This window comes from Littorina saxatilis, linkage group LG8, assembly GCF_037325665.1.
Source record: "Littorina saxatilis isolate snail1 linkage group LG8, US_GU_Lsax_2.0, whole genome shotgun sequence".
Classification (NCBI taxonomy): domain Eukaryota; kingdom Metazoa; phylum Mollusca; class Gastropoda; order Littorinimorpha; family Littorinidae; genus Littorina; species Littorina saxatilis.
This window is the reverse complement of record NC_090252.1, coordinates 56,533,709-56,539,754: the sequence shown is the minus strand read 5'-3', so window position 1 is coordinate 56,539,754 and position 6,046 is coordinate 56,533,709.

The following is a 6,046-nucleotide window of genomic DNA, read 5'->3' as shown; positions in this document are numbered from 1 at the left end:
ATGATCAAAATAAACTGTGTGAAGCTTATTCTACAAAATCAAACCTTTCTTTGCAATTCATTTCAAAAGAAAAACTTTTAAATTACTCATTTGACCTGCAAAAATCAAAATCAACAAACCTTTAAACACAATTCATTCAAATTTCAGATTCTATTTAAAAGAGAAACCATCATGTTGTACGTAAAGATGCTGCCATCATGTGAAACTGAAAAAATGTGTAAAAACCGGACATTTGATATAGAGCAGACGGGAGATCTCACAGTTACAGACATCAGTGGTTGCAGTAGTGGTGTCATAAACCTTAATTCATAAAGTACAAGAGAGAGGAGGGGGAGAGAGAAAGAGAGAGGAGGGGGAGAGAGGAGGGGGAGAGAGAAAGAGAGAGGAGGGGAGAGAGAGAGAGGAGGGGGAGAGAAAGAGAGAGGAGGGGGAGAGAGAAAGAGAGAGGAGGGGGAGAGAGAAAGAGAGAGGAGGGGGAGAGAGGAGGGGGAGAGAGAAAGAGAGAGAGAGGACAGAAATATAGAGGTAGAGAAGAAGAAGAGAGAAAACTGGAAAAAGAGAAGAAGAGGGAGAGAAGAAGAGGGAGAGAAGAAGAAGAGAGAGGGGACAGAGAAAAAGATAAGTAGAGAAAAAGAAAAAGAGAGAGAGAGAGGACGGGAAAAAGAGAGAAGAGAAAAAGAGAGCAGTTCAAAGAGGGAGAGAAGAAGAGGGAGACGGACAGGGAGAATGACTGACAGACAAATCGGTCATACTGGCATGCACCAATTTTGACACCCCCCCCCAGGATGCAATATGCAGCAAGCAACTCTCATACTGCTAGATAACCCAAAATCACAAACACAACCAAAACTAATGTCTGGTATACTAGACATTAAAATCGACAATGAACTCAAAGGAAAAAAATAAAGTTATTGAATTTTCAAACCAAATAACACACACACACACACTTTCGCTTTGAATTTCAAACCCCTGAATAAAAGTAAAAAGAACAAGTCGCGTAAGGCGAAAATACAATATTTAGTCAAGTAGCTGTCGAACTCACAGAATGAAACTGAACGCAATGCCATTTTGTATACTCGTAGCATCGTCAGTCCACCGCTCATGGCAAAGGCAGTGAAATTGACAAGAAGAGCGGGGTAGTAGTTGCGCTAAGAAGGATAGCACGCTTTTCTGTACCTCTCTTTGTTTTAACTTTCTGAGCGTGTTTTTAATCCAAACATATCATATCTATATGTTTTTGGAATCAGGAACCGACAAGGAATAAGATGAAAGTGTTTTTAAATTGATTTCGACAATTTAATTTTGATAATAATTTTTATATATTTAATTTTCAGAGCTTGTTTTTAATCCGAATATAACATATTTATATGTTTTTGGAATCAGCAAATGATGGAGAATAAGATAAACGTAAATTTGGATTGTTTTATAAATTTTTATTTTTTTTTACAATTTTCTGATTTTTAATGACCAAAGTCATTGATTAATTTTTAAGCCACCAAGCTGAAATGCAATACCGAAGTCCGGGCTTCGTCGAAGATTACTTGACCAAAATTTGAACCAATTTGGTTGACAAGAAGGGCAAAGCCCATACGACTCACATGCTTGACCTAAACCTAGCAATGACATCATACACTAAGAACTGCTTTACACATTTTTCCTACCAAAATACATGTGACCTTGACCCAAGGTCAAGGTCATGCAACACAAAGCTGTTAATTCAAGACATAGGAAGTACAATGGTGCTTATTGGCTTTTTCTACCATGAGATATGGTCACTTTTAGTGGTTCACTACCATATTTTGGTCACATTTCATAAGGGTCAAAGTGACCTTGACCTTGATCATATGTGACCAAATGTGTCTCATGATGAAAGCATAACATGTGCCCCACATAATTTTTAAGTTTGAAACAGTTATCTTCCATAGTTCAGGGTCAAGGTCACTTCAAAATATGTATACAATCCAACTTTGAAGAGCTCCTGTGACCTTGACCTTGAAGCAAGGTAAACCAAACTGGTATCAAAAGATGGGGCTTACTTTGTCCTATATATCATATATAGGTGAGGTATTCAATCTCAAAAACTTCAGAGAAAATGGGAAAAATGTGAAAAATAGCTGTTTTTTAGACAACATCTATGGCCCCTGCGACCTTGACCTTGAAGCAAGGTCAAGATGCTATGTATGTTTTTTGGGGCCTTGTCATCATACACCATCTTGCCAAATTTGGTACTGATAGACTGAATAGTGTCCAAGAAATATCCAACGTTAAAGTTTTCCGGACGGACGGACGGACGGACGTCCGGACGTCGACGTCCGGACGGACGGACGGACGGACGACTCGGGTGAGTACATAGACTCACTTTTGCTTCGCATGTGAGTCAAAAAATGAAAAAAACGTTCGGGGATTTCATACCCAGGAACTCTCATGTCAAATTTCATAAAGATCGGTCCAGTAGTTTAGTCTGAATCGCTCTACACACACACACACACACAGACACACAGACACACACACGCACATACACCACGACCCTCGTTTCGATTCCCCCTCGATGTTAAAATATTTAGTCAAAACTTGACTAAATATAAAAAGCAATAATTCAGGTATGAGAAGTGTTGTTTACAGCTTAAAAAAAGAGTCATTTTTCCATGCCAAAAGAGAATAACAGAGGTTTAAAATGAGGAATTCCTCCAGAAGATTCTTATGTCTCACATACACAGACATGAACAAGAAAAATATGACATTTTTATAACCATCCTAAAACACACACACACACACACACACACACACAACACACACACACACACACACACAGCTTACACCATACCTCCACTGTGTATTCCAGCAAATAATAACGATAACTGTACCAGCAGACAAGAATATCACAGATAAGCTTTCAACAGACTATTCTTGCTTTCTGTTCTGTTTGAAGGAGCAAACCCAACAACTGAAGCTAGCGCTAAGTGTTCATCTTTTCATCATCATTATTCATCTGTTGAGTATCTGGTCTAATCATCGATATATTTAGTTCATGTTTCATGTTGTGTTGGCAATACTTAAACATTCCACAGGCGAACCTGTGTCTTTTCATTATTTCAACAGACAAGAAACAGCATACTCTTACACCTTGTGAAAAATTAACGGTAAGTTTGAAAGCAGTTTACATCTTTGGATAATAACAAAGATAACAACCAAATTTTGTCTTTTGATTATTTCAACAGATTAGAAACAGCATACTCTTTCAATTGTGCAAAATGAACTCTAAGTTAGAAAGTACATAGTACCGTATTTGACGGACTACAAGCCGCGACTTTTTTTCCAAAAAAATCGCATTGCGGCTTATAAAAAGATGCGGCTAAAACGTTACCTAAACTTGAATAGCATTCACCTAATGGAAGTCGCCGCGGATTTTCATTTCGCTCGATTAGCGATTACCGGTACTTTATTAGCTCTCTACTCAAGACTCGGCGCTTTTCTCTTTCTTTCGCGAATCTTCGTTTGTCAACAAGTCGTCGTGACAAGATAGCGTACAGTGAAACACCGGATGTATCAGGATCTCGCGCACGCGAGATTTCGTCTTTTTGTGTCTCGCGATAGTTGGAGGAGCGAGAGCCGCCATGTTGTGTTTTCGTCTGCTCGAAATGTGCGGAAAGTCGTAAATCATCCCAAAAAAGCTTATTCCGGGCGGGACAACATGTGTGTGTTGGTTACAAATTGTGTGTGTGTGATATTTTTCTTCAAACTTTTTCACTTTTCTTCTTTGTTTCACTTGTTTATTCTCGGAGCCGATTTCGCCAAATACCGTACTTTCGTTTGCCTGGTTGTTTTGATTGATTGACACGATCTGATATTTTTTTCGACGGCGGCTAATATAGTGACGCGGCCTATACATGGCTCGTCCCAATATTTTTGTTAAAAGTCGGGGGTGCGGCTTATAAAACGGTGCGTCTTGTAATCCGTCAAATACGGTACTCATTTCACTACACCAAGACCTCTCACACAGCTGAACGAGCACAATAGATACACGGATGTTGCCTGGCGTCGGCAATCAACAAAACTTATTATAAACTGGGAAAAAAAATGTAAGCAATAAAATAAAGCAAATAGATAGCACTGTAACCTTTTCAACCTCGCAAAATACAAAAGTAATAATAATTGCATACCAAAACAAAAGTCTTCCAAGAAAGAATCTGCTGCAAAGTGTCCAAGGTGACCAGCTTCAAACACACACCAGACACACAAAGAGTCACACAAAAGCAACCTTAGGGCAGGAGCTACCTTTAAAAAAGTTTAACACATTTCTGCAAAAGTTAAAATCATTCCGATGAATAGTTTTAAAATTATCTTGTCATCCGTGAACTAACATGTTTTGATTCAACGCTTTGCTTATTTTTCATTTCATAATTTTTACCAAGGTCAATCTTAAAGGCTGCCATATTCGTAGCGTTCATTAATTAATTCATAATATTTACATGTGCCAATAATGTTATAAAACTGTACCTAAGGGGATATAATAACGATTGGCTGTAGCTTTCGAACACAGAAAAAATTATTTCAGTATTGCAAAGTGGTGTTGATAGTGTCGAATGTAAACAGAACAGTCTCAAATGCCATCTTTGGTTTATGAAACGTCACAAAGTGACGTCAACGGTCTAAAAATAGCCCAAGTCCTGGAGAACTGTTGCTAAACAATGCAATAAAGAATTAATTATTTCTCGTAATTGGTAAGGACTTCAAACCTAAAACTTTGCAGGAAGCTTACCGTACTTTCCGGGTTACAAGGCGCTACAGCGCATAAGGCGCACCCCCTTCTTTTTAAACAAAATTGTAATCCAGTCACCCATTGGGCGCAGGGGGCCGATAGGGCGCACCAAAATTAAAAAAGTATACCGGTAACAAACGGTCGAAGAATGAAAATAAGCCGCACATCAAAGGAAGAATACAGAGTGGAAATATGTGTGCTCTGTGTGTGCAGGGGTCAATGACCCAGTTTTTGCTATGAGAGGTGTTTCCCCTGTCATAGATCTGAGAGAGGAAACACTTCCTGCACCGGGGTCAGTGACCGAGTTTAACCTATGGGGCGGTCTCTTTGATGTCTTGAGAGGAAACTTGGCCAGGGTAGTACCTAGTAGCTGAAACATGCATTATCACAAGTTGTTTGACTGGTACTCAGGCGGTCTCTTTGATTTTTTTCGTATTTCATACACGGATTAGGCGCTTCGTTATACAAGACGCAGGGGTCAAACTCGAGGAAAAAAGTCGCGCCTTATGACCCGGAAAGTACGGTAATTTATACATCCCCGCAACGATGGTCACATATACTATCATTCTACGTACATTGGAGCAAATGCACACCAAACTTAACATAAACAGTTCCCGTTTCATAAATGTTGTGGTCAAATGAATTGAGGCGAAAAACAGTGTATTTTATGGTAGCTCCTCCCCTTAAACTTAAAGTAGATTACATGTCCTCAGCACTCACAGTGATCGTGATATCCATGTTCAAAACAAAACTTTTCTGGCCTCACAAAAATATTGTTTCCCCCGAACAAAAAAACCAGTCACACAATGGTGACACCTCTATATGAAAAGCAAGCAGCTATGTGTCTGTCAGGAATGCTAGGAAGACATAGCACCATTTCTGACAAAATTCATCTTGTCAACTGGATTAAAGTCCATGAAGTCAGCATCTTTGGTCTCAAACAGAGCAGCTAATTACATCTCTGCCTTGAAGCTCAAAGCCAGTAAACTATTTCTTTCGGTCGTCAATCAATTATCTGAACAAAATGGCTGTGGGTAAGATGAACCAAGTTGAAAAGACATCCGTACTCTCCCATACTAGGACAGCACACACACAAAAACATGTCGACATTTTTGCCGGTTTTGAAGTCCCGAAGAAGCCTTTCTTTCTTTCTTTATTTGGCGTTTAACATCGTTTCAACCACGAAGGTTATATCGCGACGGGGAAAGGGGGGGAGATGGGATAGAGCCACTTGTTAATTGTTTCTTGTTCACAAAAGCACTAATCAAAAAAATTGCTCCAGGGGCT